The 16832-nt window shown below is 39.0% G+C and overlaps 1 long non-coding RNA gene across 4 annotated transcripts in view; it reads right to left on the reverse strand.

Moving 5' to 3' along the window:
• Nucleotides 1-16832, reverse strand: part of LOC137865713 (uncharacterized) — a 185188-nt gene that overhangs the window by 35050 nt on the left and 133306 nt on the right. For 3 of the 4 annotated variants that reach the window (XR_011102047.1, XR_011102046.1, XR_011102044.1), the window contains one exon: nucleotides 15773-16195. The exons of the other annotated variant lie outside the window; for it this stretch is intronic. This is a non-coding gene — a long non-coding RNA (uncharacterized lncRNA). Of the gene's footprint in view, nucleotides 1-15772; nucleotides 16196-16832 lie in introns of those variants that run through there. 4 annotated transcript variants of the gene reach the window in all.

Below are 16832 nucleotides of genomic sequence, written 5' to 3' on the forward strand. Positions count from 1 at the left end.
AGCACCTGGATGCAGGATGTAGCAAGTAATATTTACGCCTACCAGGCTATCCATTTTGTACAGCCTGCAGTGTATATAATTTCTCAGGGCAGATCTGCCATTACACACATCATGCAGCAAGTGTAAACAGAAAGATTTATCAGCACATTAACAAATGACTTGACGAAGAACAAACAAATATTTCCCCTAGTAAAATTAAAATTAGATGTCAGTGGCCTGGCTGCCAAATGTTCAGCTGCAGTCACATTAGTTTGTACCGAGAGCAAGGAGCAGATCCTTTTTCAACAATTCTAAGTCTCCTGGGGGTCAAGCTGTGGAAAGGGGACCCACAGATAGATGGGAGAGTAAGCAGACAAGACAACAAAGAGGCAAATGGAGAAAATAAATAAAAGGTTACTGGCATTAGCAGAAATCTATTTGTTCTGCAAAAGATTGTAAGGTATCAACTTGGCGTGTGTAATTATTGATTGAATTGCCAGTGACGTTGAGCACTGCCACTGTTGTGAATACCAAAAAAATATGCTTAGTTATGTGTGATTGTCAAAACTTCTTTCAAATACTATAGAGAACTATGGCTAAAATCACAGACTCAGAGTGACACACTGGCATGGAGTCTGGTTTAAGCCCAGCCTAACCACTTCAGACACATGAACACCTTTTTTACAAGATCTTTCTGCAAGCTTGTTCTTCTCTAGATGAAAAACAAGAACAACTTAAAACTTTCACCCTTCCCAAGCTTGCATTATAACTAGAAAAGAAGAAGTAGTGGGTGTTCGTATCACTGTATACAATACATTCACAGTAAGTAACATCCAACATAAAGGGACTCTGTCCTTCCAGTTTCCCTGTGTGAAATCTAGCTAGTAGGTTCTTCTGCTGGAAAAATTATTTTCTTTTAAAACTGCTGCAAAGTGAAATGGCTGTTCCAAATGCAGAAATGCGCCATGGGTGCATTTAACTTCCAAAATCCCATCTCTCTTCATGGGCATCTATAAATCTCTGCCCTTTAGACCAGAACTATCATGCATCCCAGCTTGTTAAGCCCTTTTAATTTAATGTCACACATTTATTTGGAAATACTGTAGCAGAAAAGCTTCAAAAACATTACTTTGGCATTATTACACTGTGAGAAATGAAGGTGGTTTGGGGTCTTCTGGCCTAATTAGATTCCATTTTGTTCAGTCATCCTCAAACGAAACTCCTATTTTCAAAGGATTTTGTGAACAGGGTGCTAATGAAATAGAATTTATAGTATTTATGGGGCAACAGTATAAATGGAATTTAATAGCCAAGTGCCAGCAGGGAACCGTCTGATTTTTATCAAATGCTGATTAGCAACCAAGGATTTCTGGTGAGATAATGAGCCCTGGACTGGCTTCTATCCAGTTTTTGACACTAGCACCAATGTACATCTGCTAATTGATAGAGGAATACACATAATAACTGAACTTCAACTAATTAGTAGAGATTTAACCAAGTCATTGAAGTTTATACCTTTGAAATTTACAAAAACATTAAAAGTCAGATAATCACCACAGGCACTTAACATACACCTCAGTTTATCCTATGCAAATAAATTAAGAGAGAAATTTCCTGAACTGGGTCATCCTCATGAAACTTAGCACTGCAATGTGTTACAATAACTTCCATCAATCCAAACCTAGGAACAAAAAAAGGAATCCATGCCAACCTGAGTGAACCCTGCACATTTAGAGTGATTTCAGATCCTCATAACTGGGTCTGCCTGTGAACTTCATCATCAGGTCCTCAAAGTTCAAGTGATCAGAGCAAAATAAATGAATTCTGAGAACTTTAACAGCTGGATCCACCTCTATCTTCACTGAGAAGGTCACTACACTGAAACATGAGAGCTGATGTCAGACACTCACTAGTACAGCCAAGCACAAGGATATATGCATTTCTAGAAACAAGACCTCAAGCTTCTATGTTTTGTATTGTAATGAAATTTTGTCTCCACTTAAGAAATCCCCAAAACATTTCATTTTTCCAAGTGCTGATACACATTTAAAAATCTCTGACTCCACTTACATAATTGCAAAACTTTTCACTACAAATCTCAAGGTCTGTAAAAACGAAATTCAGATCATCTTGACCTGATTCAAGGTGGCCAGAAAAACAGCCTGTACAAAATCACAGTCCTGAGCAGAGAGGCAGAGAGGAGACACAGAAGGTACAAGAGAACAGTGACCTTAGCACAACATTTCTGTGAACTAACTGGGCAGGAACTGACAGCATTTGAATTACTCTGTAGTATTTGCCAATATGGAACTTTTCACATCATGTTCGTTGCAAAGTACTTTGAAGATTAAACTACAGTGAATTCACTATGGAGTGGTGATAGATAAACACAAGCATAGGGAAAACTACTGGAGGTTGGCTAATGCCCTGCAGCTTTTTCTTACTTGTCTTTCCTTTTGCTTACCTACTGCTAAACCGTAAACAGATGAGAAATGGACTGCTTAACCTTATGAAGAAGATGGGCAAATACAGATAGCATATTAGAGTTTTCTGGAAATTTTTCTCTAAAATCCTTTTGGACCTTCAAGATCTTCTCCAAAATCTGTAGTAATGGCATGATCTACTACTGGAATCTCCTGTAAAGAATCTTTCAAGATCTGTCTCCTTAAGTACTTCAAAAAAAAAAAAAAAAAAAAAATGTGTTAACCCGTCTCCAAAATCTAAATGAAATGTTATTGCCATGATGACCTTCTGCATAGCTCATAAAAAATTCGCTTCTGTACCTACAGAGTGTAGCCTGAAGCTAACCTAATTTTGGTAATTAACTTGGTTCCCATAAGGCGCACAGTGACTACAACAGTGACTAACAGATGGTTCTTCACCTTCTTCCAGCAGCAAGATAATGTATATGAGATGTCTGTGAGCTGTGCTTCTCTTCTGAACTCCATAGAAGGACTGAACATCAGGGAGATCTGTGCTTTCTTACTGCTGCGATGAATATTTTTTTCTTGTTGTGTTCTCAGGAGAAAAGTGCACTTGTCAGTGACTGTATCCTGCTTTCCCTGCGGTTTCTCCTAAGTGGAGATTTTTGAAGTACAGTAGCCATATTCATTGCATGTAAGGACTGTTGGGCTTGAAAGCCTTCAGGAAAGAAAACTTTTTATCCTTTGTATTTTCACTAACTCCGTTTTTCATTAAGAAAAACAAGACAAAACAACAAACATAAACTTGTACAAAGCCAAGTACTTAGTTGTTTTACACCAAGCAGATATACCAGTGTCATGTATAACTTGCCAGTTGCTCTGCAGAGTGCTGCCCTGGGACTCCTGCAGTTGGCTGCAATGAGCCAGCTACTATGTCTAGAGGGAAGTGTTTACTTGGACCAAATTGGCATTGTCCTCTTATGTGCAGATCCCCTGAAACTCTTCTCATGGTTGGAGGGTTTGGATGAATTTCACATTATTTCCGTCTTCTTTATAATTGAGAACAAGATTTTGAGTGTGCATGAATATTCATTGGTAACACAGAACAACTTCTGAACAGCAATTTTAATTTATCAAGCAGCATATGGATCTAACTGGAGACAGTAAATGGCAAAAGGTTTGCAGCAATGAGTAGCTTCATGGGGTTTCTAGCTCTTTTGAACTTTTGACCAGTGAGAAATATCTCTGGTGTAAAAGTGAATATGCATATAAGACACTGTTTCATAGTCTTTCATCTTTGTACAAAAGCAGAAAGCCAGAATGTGTCTTGAGTGTGTGAAGAACAGGGATAGTCCCATTACTGATCACCATTCCAATTTATACTCTGCTGGGTACGTGCTTAACAAGTCGGAGCTAGCAGGTTTAAAAGCTACTGTAATGAAGGGAGGGAGCGTGCGAGTAATGTCAGGGATGTAACATATGACTATCAAAGTATTCATTTAGAGAATTTCAGAATAAAATGCATTTCACTCTGTAACAATGCATAAAGGCTGTATTATGAACTTGTAGTGGATCAAAGGGCACAGGAAAAATATAAGCCCTTTACACTTCTAAGAGGGCTTTTCTAATTTAGGTTCAGAACTTCAGGGAGAAGTAAGAATTTTCACCCCCCAGTCTGTCTCATTCTATCTGTATCTGGGGTTTCATTTAAGTCCTTTATAAAATTAAGTCCTTTCTCTACAGTTTTTAGATTAATTTTCCTGTAGAACCTTTGCAAATCACTTCCTCTTACACCTATGAGTGATATCCAAGAGGCCTTCTTTCCTATGAAAAGTTAAATGACAGGAGGCTACAGAAAAGCATTCTTTTTTGCATACAACTGTTTCCGTTTATTTTCCACACGTGCCTTTGAATAAAGACATTGTCTCTGACTTCAGATTTTGTAAATAATAACAGTGAGAAAAGAGCATATGATCATATAATAAAATGGGTAAGAGCTATCAAAGGCAACTATTTAGTAAAATATTCCTAGTATAGAAAACTCAAGACAGATGAAAAGCATATATAGCATTAGAGAGATCTTTGCATGCAAAGTGATTTACGGAAAGTAGATTCCAGTCATTCAGTCACTACAGTCTTATTTCATTTGGCCTTGCTTAGAAAGAAAGTGCATTATATTTTTAAATTGCATGATGAACAGCCTCATTACAAGTGTGGCTATTTGACCTACAATGAAATATACTTTTTGTCACCCAACTTGGGCATCAGAAGTTGTTGGTCACAAGCCATAGCCTGAATATGTTTCATTCTGAAAGCAGGTGACAGCTGTTTCTCATTTGAATTACATATTTGGAAATTCCTTTACAGGTAATCAAGACAATTTGGAACGTACATGATATGAATGTTTTTTATCGACAGCATGTGCTATATGTGTGCTACTAAGTTAGGAAAATGTTGGCGATATACTGGAGAAATGTTGCAGAATCTAAGCAGTGAACCCTTCCAACACAGCTGCGACCTAAAGGTAGAACTACACGGTATTTTCAAGAGCAGCACTTCTAGATATTTGCTATTGGTTTTGTATTCTTCTAATTTAAGAATGCAAAACTCAAAGAGAGAGAGAGAGGGAGGTTGTACATGTTGAACATCAGTTCTGCTGCAATCACATAAGGTCATAAAACCTTGAGAAATTCGGAATGTTTGTATCTTACATCTTTCCTTGCTAATTGAATCTGGATACTGTTGGAGATTATATTCTGGATTAAATTAATTTCCAATTTCATTCAGCCTGAAAGCTCCTGTGATTCCTATGCTTGATACTGCAGTAAGAGCTACTTCAGCAGGTCAAAGAGGAAACAACAAAGGGAAAACTGGGATGAACAGAATGTTAAGAAACTTGCTGGAAGAGGTGGAGTTTTACAGCTGCAGCTTTTGTTAAATTCATTATTTCACATTCATATTTTATGACTTTTTAAACATTCTTTCTCTGTTGTACACTGCAGAAGAAAGGCACAATCTTAAATTGCTAGTAACGGCCTGTTTTGGCTTTCAAGTACTGGATTGTTTCTGTTTTGTTTTTGTGAGTTTTGTTGTTGGTTTTTTTTTTTTTGGGGGGGGGGGCAGGGGCGTTATCAACATGTCCAATGACTTTTCTTTCATTCTATCAACAACCTTTAGTGACAGAAATGACATTAAAATCTGACATCAACATTCTTGCAATATATTTTGCTATATTTACTGAATCTTTTTTCATCAAAATAGAGAGACTGTCAGAACAATGGACGTCTGCTGCACTTTCTATTCCTGTTAGTATCAGGTGTATAACAGTATGCTATCTTGTGACTATATAATCACTGATATTTCCTTGCTCCCGCGGCATATTATTTTGACAAGTGCAGAAAAAATAGCATCAACAACATTCTATCTCCTTGGCACACTGAAAAATACAGAACAGAAACTGAACAAAATGAACACAGATTACTGAGACTTGGCTATCATACCACTGGGTTTTCATCATCCTCTAGTGACTACACAGACTTCTCTCCTGCCATATGTTCCACCTGCTACGGCTAGCTGGATAAACATTTTTTTTCAAAGCAGAACAAAAATTTACTATCTATGTGTTGCACAACCTTTAGGCTACACTTATTAATTTTCAGGTCTCCCCATCATATTCCTTCATAGGAACAATATATTTCAAGAAAGGCAAGCTAAGGTAAGGAAGAATTACCATAATACTCCAAAAGGACAGGTCTGAACATCTCATGACCACCGCCTGAATGCTTGCTGTCACTACGAGGTCTTCTCCACATTCATTGAAAAAGTTTGATTTTTTAAAAAATCAAACTGCTTTGAAGCTTAATTATATTATGGAAGGAGCACTGGCAGAAGCAGGGGACTTGCCCTTATTCTCTAAATAGAATGGAAGAATGTTTGCTGGACTGCTTCCTTCCTGACTTCCCATTCTTGTGAGCCTTCTCTGCCTTTAAAAAGGATTTTGGATTTTTGAAAACATAGAGCTATATTCATTTACTGTAATTGAATACAGAAATAGAATATTGATTTCCACAGACTAATTAGACAACAGCCCATCCATTTACATGAATATATGTCTTAACAGGCACAGAAAATTGCAGCGACTGTGCTTGAATATTGGGCACTCAATTTCATTCAGCCAGGCTTTTGAAGTGATGAAAACCAAGGCATTGGATTTAGAATTTAAGCTTCTCTGAAATCTTTTCTGCCTTGGTTTATTACCATTGACAAACCATCTTTGCTTTGTTTATAACGTTCACTGAGTAATACAAAGGCCTGATACATATTATACTTGAGATAGGCTAGTTACATGATAAATGGAGTTCATTTTTCTTATGTTGTTAATTTAAAGACTAGTAATGTATTGCTATACCAAATAAGCTGCTGTGTTCTCTGAGTCTTTGACCATATATCCTTAGTACAGAGGTTATTTTTTATTTCTATTGCACCACTGTGTACATAGCTTCTTACAATTACTGGTTATATGACAGGAGAAAGATTTCAGTCAATCATGGCCAAGAAGAAAAATGTTATTGTCTCACCTCTGCTGATAGTTTTATTAGCATTGGGCTAAATTCATTCCTAGGTAATGTCATTGATTCCAATGGCACTACAGCAGCAATGAATTATGTGCTCACATCCCATTTATTTATCTGTCCTTTCAGAGTTAGCCACCACAGCTTATCTCTTCTGTGTCCTGAAGATAGACAGTCCAATTTCTAGGGTGCCTTATTTAAGGAGTGGAAGAATACAGCTCTTTTCACTTTGTACTAAATTAACTCAGCTAAATTTCTTAGACACTAGCCTCATTACCAATAAGCTGAAAAGCACTTCAACTCTGCATTCACTGCATATTTTGGTTATTTCCATCAGACGGAACAGCCTTAAAAGAATGCCTTTACTCCCTGAGTACCCAAAAGCCTGCTACTTGGGCCTTCTGCCCTACAGACCTGGATTCAAGACCCTACAAATTAGGAAGGGTCTCTCACACTATAGAAGAGTGAATGCTCTACAGCAGGGGCTTTGGATGATGAGGGACAACTGCACATCAGTCAGCCTTGCCAAGTATTATACCCAGCTGCTTTCTCTGCTAAGCCCCAAGACACAGCCCTGCAAACAGCTATCAGATTGACTAACAGACAGAAGAGAAAGATAGCTTTGAAAATCCCATGGGGACTTCGATAGGAATTATTTCTTTAGGAAGCTTGGCAGATTCAGCATTTACAAGATACATGTTTCCTTTCAAGCATCTAAGCTCCAAGAAATTTTTACTTCCAAGAAGTATGTGTTTAGGGATCCCAGCAGTGCTTCAGTATTCTTCCCAGACTTGAAAGTCTGGGAAGTTAGATGCTTTCACAGAAATCCAGAGACTTCACTGATGTATAAAAGGATAGGGTTTGGAGATTGGAGTCATGGCTTTATTTTGACAACTAACTACAAAAGCTCTTAAGTTTCCCATCCTCAAGTGACAAGCAAATCTTAAATAACAAAGATATCTAGGAGGCAATGTTGCTGCTTCTTTGATCTGGTCAGAAGAATGAAGGTCCCTTTTTTTCTTTAAGTCTAACACCTGTCATTTTGTAGTGATTTCAGGTTAATTGCTACTTATATTTGGAATTCATTACCTACTAAATTTGACTGGTTGATGAACTGCTTATGGCAAGCTAGGAAATGTGTAACTGGGTCAGTGAGAGCAAAAGTTGGTGCTCTTAATAGAAGCTTTCAGAAGACAGAGCATTAAATCCAGTTCAGTGAGTGTTATGTTTCTAAAGGTTTGTTGTCCATTTAGCTTTTTTAGCAAGAAACATCCAGTATCTTTTCTTGAACAGGGAAGCACATCACTACCTTTCTTACTTTATTTGATTAATGTAAATGATTTGCCTGCAGCAATCAGACTCTGTTTGCCGGGATAGTCATTATACAGTGACAGAGATTAGTGAGGTACTTAATCAAAGACAGCAGTGATTGATACTCCGTCAGTTTTGGTCTTTAATCAGTGAAGCTTTCATCCAATCATCAGCCATTAAAGAGTCTCATTTGTCTGATTGCTTTTGGAGTATTGGACTTAAAAAAGAAATATATAAAAGCAGGCTATAGCCTTCCTGTCACAGTACCCAGATATATGACTGTGGTTACTTTTTCAACTTAGTGCAGAGAGGGAAAATAATACATATCAACAATTATTTATACAGGGTGTTTGGGTGAGATGGTTGGGAACGGGACAGGGAATTTTTCAGTTCAGCTATAGCGCACTAGTATAACTTAGCCTCAGGTCAACAATGACCAAAACTCATTTTCATTTGATAGCTCTTCGGAGGCCTCCTGGAAATGAGTTGGCGGTCTCAGTCCAATTCCTAGAAAGCAGTGAAGTTGCCAATAAATTTGTCACTTTTCATTTCATCTCATAATGGCCAACCTAGATTATAGGATGAACAAACTGACCGAAATAACTCAACTATCTTTCAGAAGGTTTGTATAATTTAATATGTGACGTCATTTTGAGTGAGCAGTGCCTGGACATAATTTACTCTCAGCTTTCTATGCACATTAGCAACATGTCCAATCACTACAAAATGGAAGATGTGTCTCACAGTGTGTACCATGAAACTACATAAATCCCAAGCAATTCTTCAAGAGCTTTAAGACTCTCCCAGGTTTGATGAATCATGGTATAAACAAAGCCAAATTGGACTGTCAGGTAGTGTAGAGTTATTACAGAGAAAGAACGCTCAATTTTGATGCATAGAGATCTGCAGAAACAGCTGGTGATAATTGCATGGTGGAGGTAGATCCACTACGAGGTGGAAATGTAAATGAAATGAAACTACAAGAGCCCTGAGATTGAAGTTCCTCTGAACAATCACCTTTGAATGGAATGGGAAGACAAAAAAATACCAATTATATAGCTGTAAGTATAAAAGGTTCTAAAAAGACAAGATACAGACTGACTGAACCTAACCACAGAATAGGAAAAACATTCTTGTTCCACTTTCTCAGAATTGTTCATTTTTTAGAAGGGGTGTCAGTGTCTGAAATTAGCACAATGGTAGGTGTACTCATAGTATCTCCAAGCAATATTGATACTCATTAGCACACACATTTTTCACAAGCAGAAGTACACAGATGGTTCTGAAAATCTGAGCGTTTAGCCAGAATGATTTGTCCCTAGAAATATGCCCTTATGCATATGATTGGTTAAAAGTGTACAAGAGTGAGTGAATTTACACAGGTAGAAAATCAGAGTATTCTGGAAATCCTGGACATTTATGTTAAATACCATTCAATTCTCACTAAATTAGGAAGACTGGAGGCAGATGGGGTTCCCGGAAATTGAATCAGATGGTGCCAGTTACAATTTAACTATGCAAAGAGATAAGACTGGAATGAGGCTTCGAGCTAAGGTCAGAGATGCCCATTATTTCAGCAGTGAAAGAAATATAGGTTTTGCCAGTGTAGATGGAGGTAGACACACTTTTCTTACTAATGTTGTCAGCAAAACCAAATCTTCACAGAATTCTGGAAAGCAGCTGGTTCAGTTATATCCCCAGGTCCCACAGTCATTTGACTCTGAGAATTGTCCATTAAAGAGATACCATACTCTTACTCTTGGGTCTGCGTTAATGTAGAGGAGATGCATGGGTATGAAAGTTTGGTGCTTGAAAAAGGGAGAAAATATTTATGTGTGGCAGATAAACCTGGTCCTTTCGAGTTGATCACACTGAATATTGACATCCTGCAAATCATTAAATTTATTCATGTTATTTATATTTCCACTGCTGGAATAAAAAATGATTATGTTTAGGAATGAAAGCATGATTTTTCTATCATTACAATCCTTCAAAACCATATAAATTACTACCAAAACCCCAAAGTTTTTGTTTCAGTTTTAAGTTGAACTTAAAAAAGGGTATATTGACTGTGTGTATTCCTGACTTCTGCAATTAAAAACAGGCATGGTGATAAGTGAAAGACTGTATCAAATTGCAGTGGAACAGTAAATCCACACTACTACTATGTCAGGTTGAATTTTAACCAAGATGACAAAACACGTAGTGACTGAACATCATTTTGTCCATAGACTTAGGAAACAAAATTGATAGAACTTGTCTACTTCCCAAACGTGAGCTCTGATTCACACCACAGCAAACCAAGAGAAACCCTGCCAAAGCTGGCAACAGTTTTGCTATAAGAAAACTGGAAATCAGACTATTTTGGGACTTGATTATAAGAAGTAAAATGCTGAAGTCAATGAAGTTAGACTGATTCACACAAGCTATGGACCTATCCTAAAACTTATTCAACTGAAGACAAACTCACTGCTTTGTACTGGTAGATGGCAGAAGGCTATAAAGCCTTTCTGGTTTTCTGCCTTCCCCAGCTATGCATCCACTTGAGACAGTTTTGTGGGCAGTACATAAGGAGTTTCCAGCTGCCAGCCTTACTCTTCCCAAGTAAACCTCTAATTTTCTGTATTGTCAGATGCAGTATTCTGTAAACAACTGTACCTCCCTCAGCAGACTCATTTAGTCACTCGCTAATGGTCTGTGCTATTACTCATCAATGCCGCGTTTTCTTGCCAAGGCTCAAATGAGACTCACAAAGTGACAGAGGCTCATAATGAAACACATTTTCATGCACATAGCAAACTGAAAAGCGGGGGGATACACCTTTCTTTCATGTAACGAAATCTTCTGTAAAATTTAAGTCTCATGGTCCTTTCTTTCTCAGACTTAACAATACATAGCAGTTGTACACAACTTTTCATCAGTACATCTCAAATTGGTTTACAGCGGAGGTCAGCATCATTACAACAGTGGTCAAAGCTGAGTCTCTGGGGAACACACCAATTTTACCAGACTGCTGGTTCAGAATCATTTGATGTCGGAACAATACATTTGATGTTTTCAGTTCAAAGGAACTTTCCTTGCTGTCCCACCCTCACACCCTCACTTCACCCCCCCCAACCCCCCGCCTACCCATTATAAACTTTCTGTGTTTTCCCCTTTCTCCTTCAGATAAGAGGAGTAGTGCCCTCTTGGTCATCACCCCAGGTAGATGAACTTCACAAGGCGATTCACCTTGATTCACCTTAGGCTGTCCTTAAACGTTAATTGCTCTCCCTAGCCTGTCAAGTTAGCCACCTTCCTCTGGGTATTCTGAGTACAGCCAGATGTATGCAAAACCCAGCAACAGATTCCTACAATATAGAAATATATCCTTGTTTTTCCTCACGTTATTTACATTGCAAAAGCATCCAAAGATCACAATGTAACAGCCCTTAACATTTGATTTCATTGCAGAGATGACTTAGCCAAAGAATTTTCTACTTTGTTTAAACTATAGCATGGTTTATGACCATTATTTCTTATACTATTGCTTACAGGATTGCTTACATATTGTTGCTACATATGGATATAAGGAACACAGAATCATACAGGGACATATTCTCCAGAGTTCCAATATATGACACTCAACACTTGAAGGAAATAAAACTTTGAACAGGTTTCCTGACCCAGCAAAAGAACAGTTAAGTGTCATCAGATGTTGTAACACACATTGTCAAATATGGGGTTGGCCTATTGACCCTCAGCTGTCCAAATGCACTGGCAACTATTTATGGCACAGCACTTTGGGATATTTTCTTTATGACTGTCATTAACATTTATGTATTTTCATCAGAATGATTCTGTAAAAGTGAAAGATTCATAAGATCCAAACAACTGGTCTTGAACATGTAGGCCGCATGAATCATCTGCTCTGGGGCCTCCTCTCAGTTAATCTGCTACAGCATTATAAATAGCAACAGTAATCATAACAAAATATATTCATTTCAGCAAACAATTTAACTGTATGCTCAAATTCCTTTTTACTGAGAAACTGTACAGATAGCACTGAGACCTTAGAGTTTGTATTAACATTGGTGGCCAAATTTCCATAGTTTTCAAAAATTAGGTTAATTTGGGCTGCTTTTGAAAATCATGTTCTTATACATACCCTTAAATACAGTTTTATTACAGACTTGAAGTTAAGTGTGTGCTGAAGCATCCTGCTGAATGTATAAGATGGTGTGACAGCACTGCATACAGCTGTGCATCCCTGACAGTCTTGGGTTTGTATCCGTTGAGGACAATGGATGTGTGTCCCACCACAGCTAAATAAACACTATCAGCTTGCTTGTGAGACACTAACTCCAGCTTGTCTTGATGCATTCAGAACATGCTGAATTTTGGGAAGAAGGAAACAAAGACAGTCAGACTTTTGATATCACAGAATATCAGGGGAAATCAACATTTCTTTTCACATTTGTTTTTGTTCAAATGCACCACACGCCCATAGACATGTTAAACATCCTTGCAAATGGTCACACACAATGTGTGGTGCTTCAACAACATTACTTCCACAGCCAAAGGTGCTATAACTAACTACACTGCTAACCCTAAAGAAAGACGTGTACAACTTTCAGGTAAGAGCATCACTGGAAAATGAAACTCAGTGATTCTAGCACTTGATGTACACATGTGATAGTAGGGGATCGCATGAACTCTCCCTGCTAAAACGGTGGGAGAAATTTAATCAGCTAGAAGAGTTTAGGTCTTCACTGAGTTTCACAATGAAACTTTACTGAATCAAATTGGGCTCGAACTAACTTCAGAATTCGCAGCTATGTGCTCAAAAATTAGAGTAAGGTTTTTAAAATATTTTTATAAGCAAATTAGTTTCATGCCTTCAAAAACATTTAAAAGGAAATAAGGGTATATTAATCTACGGGTTCTAAGGTCATTCTTCATTAAATTCTGTATAATTAACTGTTGAATCATTACCCACCAGCTAAACAAAATCCATAGATTTTATACAATCTGTAATTAGATAAAAGAAGCCAGCTTAGATCACAAATTCCTCCCCATCTCCTCCTGATTCAGAAGGTATCTTTCAGTGTTTACACCTTATTTAAAAAAGGACAAGTCCCTGCCTAATTTGCCAGATATTAAATATACACCCAGTGGCAGAATAAGTTTACTGGAATTTCTGAGATTTCTGAGAAGAGTATAGATTTTAATCAATTGGCATATCCCTGAGGATATGATCTCAAGTGTTCTTTTATGTGGAAGAGAGAAAATATAACACCTACAAAGCTTCTTTAGACTGGGTTTCTAATTTCCATGGGTCTGGTACAGAAGAAATGAAAAAAATCTGAAATGAATGCACACAACATGTGTTCAGATGCCAGCAACTCATGGACACCATGGACAATGCAGTATTAAATTCTGATCTCCTAAGGAGGGTGGGGGGTATTGTGCCTAATACCCTAACAGATTCCCAATAAAAGAAAGGGGAAAGACTTTTTCATGGGTCCACATGAATGTGCAATATGTTAGTAATCCTCAAAATTATTGTTTTCCCATTCATGAATATGTGACATTTTTTGATTTGAATTTGATCAATCCATAAAAATAGCAGGCATATAGCTACCCTGAATCTGAGTTAAGATTGTCAGTGTTAACAAAGGATTTTGTTAAAAATGAAAAATAAAAAGGTGGCACAAACTGTAGTCTCTGATCACCACAAAATATAGTTGTATGTTACTGCCACTTGTAGTGGGTTTACATGGCAAGGTTTTGGTAGCAGGGAGCCATAGGGGTGGTTTCTGTGAGAAGGATCTAGAAGCTGCCCCATGTTTGGTAAGGGCCCCACTGCTGACCAGAGCCGAGCCAATAAGCGATGTTGTTTTGTGCCTCTGTGAGAGCATATTTAAGACAGGGGAAAAAACGCTGCACCACACAGCAGCTGGGAGAGTGAGAGGAGTGAGGAACGGCCTTGCAGGCGCCAAGGAGGGGGAGAGGTGCTTCAGGCATGGAGCAGAAGTCCCCTGCGGCCTGTGGTGAGGCCCATGGTGAAGCAGGATGTCCCCCTGCAGCCCATGGAGTACCACGGTGGAACAGGGTTCCACGCTGCAGCCCGTGGAGGAGACCACGGTGGAGCAGGTGGCCCTGCACCGACGGAGGCTGCCGCCTGTGGAAGACCCCTGCCGGAGCAGATTCCAGGCCGGACCTGTAGCCCGTGGAGAGGAGCCCACGCAGGAGCAGGTGACCTGGCAGGAGCTGCTGCCCGTGGGGGACCCAGGTTGGAGCAGTTTGCTCCTGAGGGATGGAGCCCGTGATACGGACCCATATCTGGAGCAGTTCTGGAAGAGCTGCTGCCTGTGGGAAGCCCACGCCGGATCAGTTCATCAAGGACTGCATCACGTAGGTGGGACCCCACAGCACAGGGGACGAGAGTGACTGAGAAGGAGCGGCAGAGAAGAAGTGCTGTAGACTGACCATAACCCCCATTCCCCCGTTCCCCTGCGCCGCTCGGGGGGAGGAGGTGGAAGAGGGTGGATGGGGGGGGAAGGTGCTTTTGGTTTCTTTCCTTTGTTTCTCACTTCTCTAGCTTGTTAGTAATGAGCAATAAATCTTACTATCTCCTTATGCTGAGTCTGTTTTGCCCGTTACAATAATTACTGCGTGATTTTCTCATCCTTATCTCAACCCTTGAGCCCTTTTCACATATTTTCTCCCCATTCCTCTTTGAGGAGGGGGAGTGAGAGAGTGGCTGTGGTGGAGCTCGGCTGCCCACTCGAGTGGAACCACGACACCACTATAAAGCATTAGCTTCACTGAGGAAATAATGTAAGTCGCTGCACAGCTGGAATTTTACTCTTATTGATTGTTCCTCTAGATGTATTTTAAATGCAAATGAGATTTTATTTCAGTGTAAAACTTACTGTGGAAAACATCTCAAGATAATCATAGAATCATAGAATCATAGAATATCCTGAGTTGGAAGGGACCCTTAAGGATCATCAAGTCCAACTCTTGACACCGCACAGGTCTACCCAAAAGTTCAGACCATGTGACTAAGTGCACAGTCCAATCTCTTCTTAAATTCAGTCAGGCTCGGTGCAGTGACCACTTCCCTGGGGAGCCTGTTCCAGTGTGCAACCACCCTCTCTGTGAAGAACCCCCTCCTGATGTCAAGCCTAAACTTCCCCTGCCTCAGCTTAACCCCGTTCCCGTGGGTCCTGTCACTGGTGTTAATGGAGAAAAGGTCTCCTGCCTCTCGACACCCCCTTACGAGGAAGTTGTAGACTGCGATGAGGTCTCCCCTCAGCCTCCTCTTCTCCAGGCTGAACAGGCCCAGTGCCCTCAGCCGATAATGTATGTGGAACTTTTAAAATATGTACATAAAAGAATGATTCTTTATGGTTTCATAGTTATTGTCATACCTATATATTTTTTTAATTTAGTCATTATAAATAGATACCTGCCAGAATACAAAATGTGGCCATTATACAAAGAAGTTTCAGCTTGATTTCAAAAGAAATGAGCAAAAGTTTGGAGGAAAAAAATGGCTAGACTGAGCAGAAGTAATAATAAACTGTAATCAAAAAATTAAAACACTACAGAAATTTCAGGATACTGCTGACATTAAAAGTCCTTAATGAGTAACACAGCTAGTATGAATAGTTTAAAATCTCAGGGATGCAGAGTCCAAATGAGAACAGTATCATTTATTTCATACATGCTGCAGAAGAAGAATTTCCACACTGAGATCATTAACTAAAAATCCCATGAAGCTGAACAACAAAATCCTAGAAACAGGAAGATTTTGACATGATGCAACCCAAGACTTCCAGGGTCAAATATTTATATTTATCAACAGCCGATTAAGACATCAGATGAAATATTAATGCAAATCTCCTTTATATTGTCAGACCCCTGTAAAGAGGAGTTAGTGTAAACGAGAATCATCAAATCAAACGAACAGCTCACCAAACAAAATAATAACTTTGACTACCTTTCAGTGAAACGTATCTGAGCACATTAACTGCAGACTTAATTCTGAATATTAATACTCAGTTAAAAAAAGTTAGGTCTATAGGAAAAGTGCTTCAAGTGTCAGAAAGTAATTTTCCTCCCCAAAGTCATTTTTACTATGACGTGTGTTATAAATGGCTCAGGATTCAAATTAGGATTAAATAAAAAAATAGGATTTATTAAAAGAATATAAAGGAATAGAGGTAAGCAAACAGCGCTGGGTGCACCGGGAGTCTCCGCTCCACCAGGACGCACACACCAGTTACATCAAGCAGCTGATTTTTATGCACCTAGACTAATACATATTCATTACTACTTCTAAAAAAGTAGATTATTATAATTAGCTTCCGGGGTCCAGTTCCTCCTACTGGAGCATGCGCATCAGTCTCCTCTGGGGGTCTCTAGGGGTCTTTCATGCTGAAGGCTCGTAGTCTTCCTCTCACCCTTTGTACTTACTCGGCACTATTCCAAGTTTATGGAACACTCTCTGTACACTCTCCGCAGGTCTTGTCTCCCAACCGTCCTTCAGCTTCTTCTT

This window comes from Anas acuta, chromosome 16, assembly GCF_963932015.1.
Source record: "Anas acuta chromosome 16, bAnaAcu1.1, whole genome shotgun sequence".
NCBI lineage: Eukaryota > Metazoa > Chordata > Aves > Anseriformes > Anatidae > Anas > Anas acuta.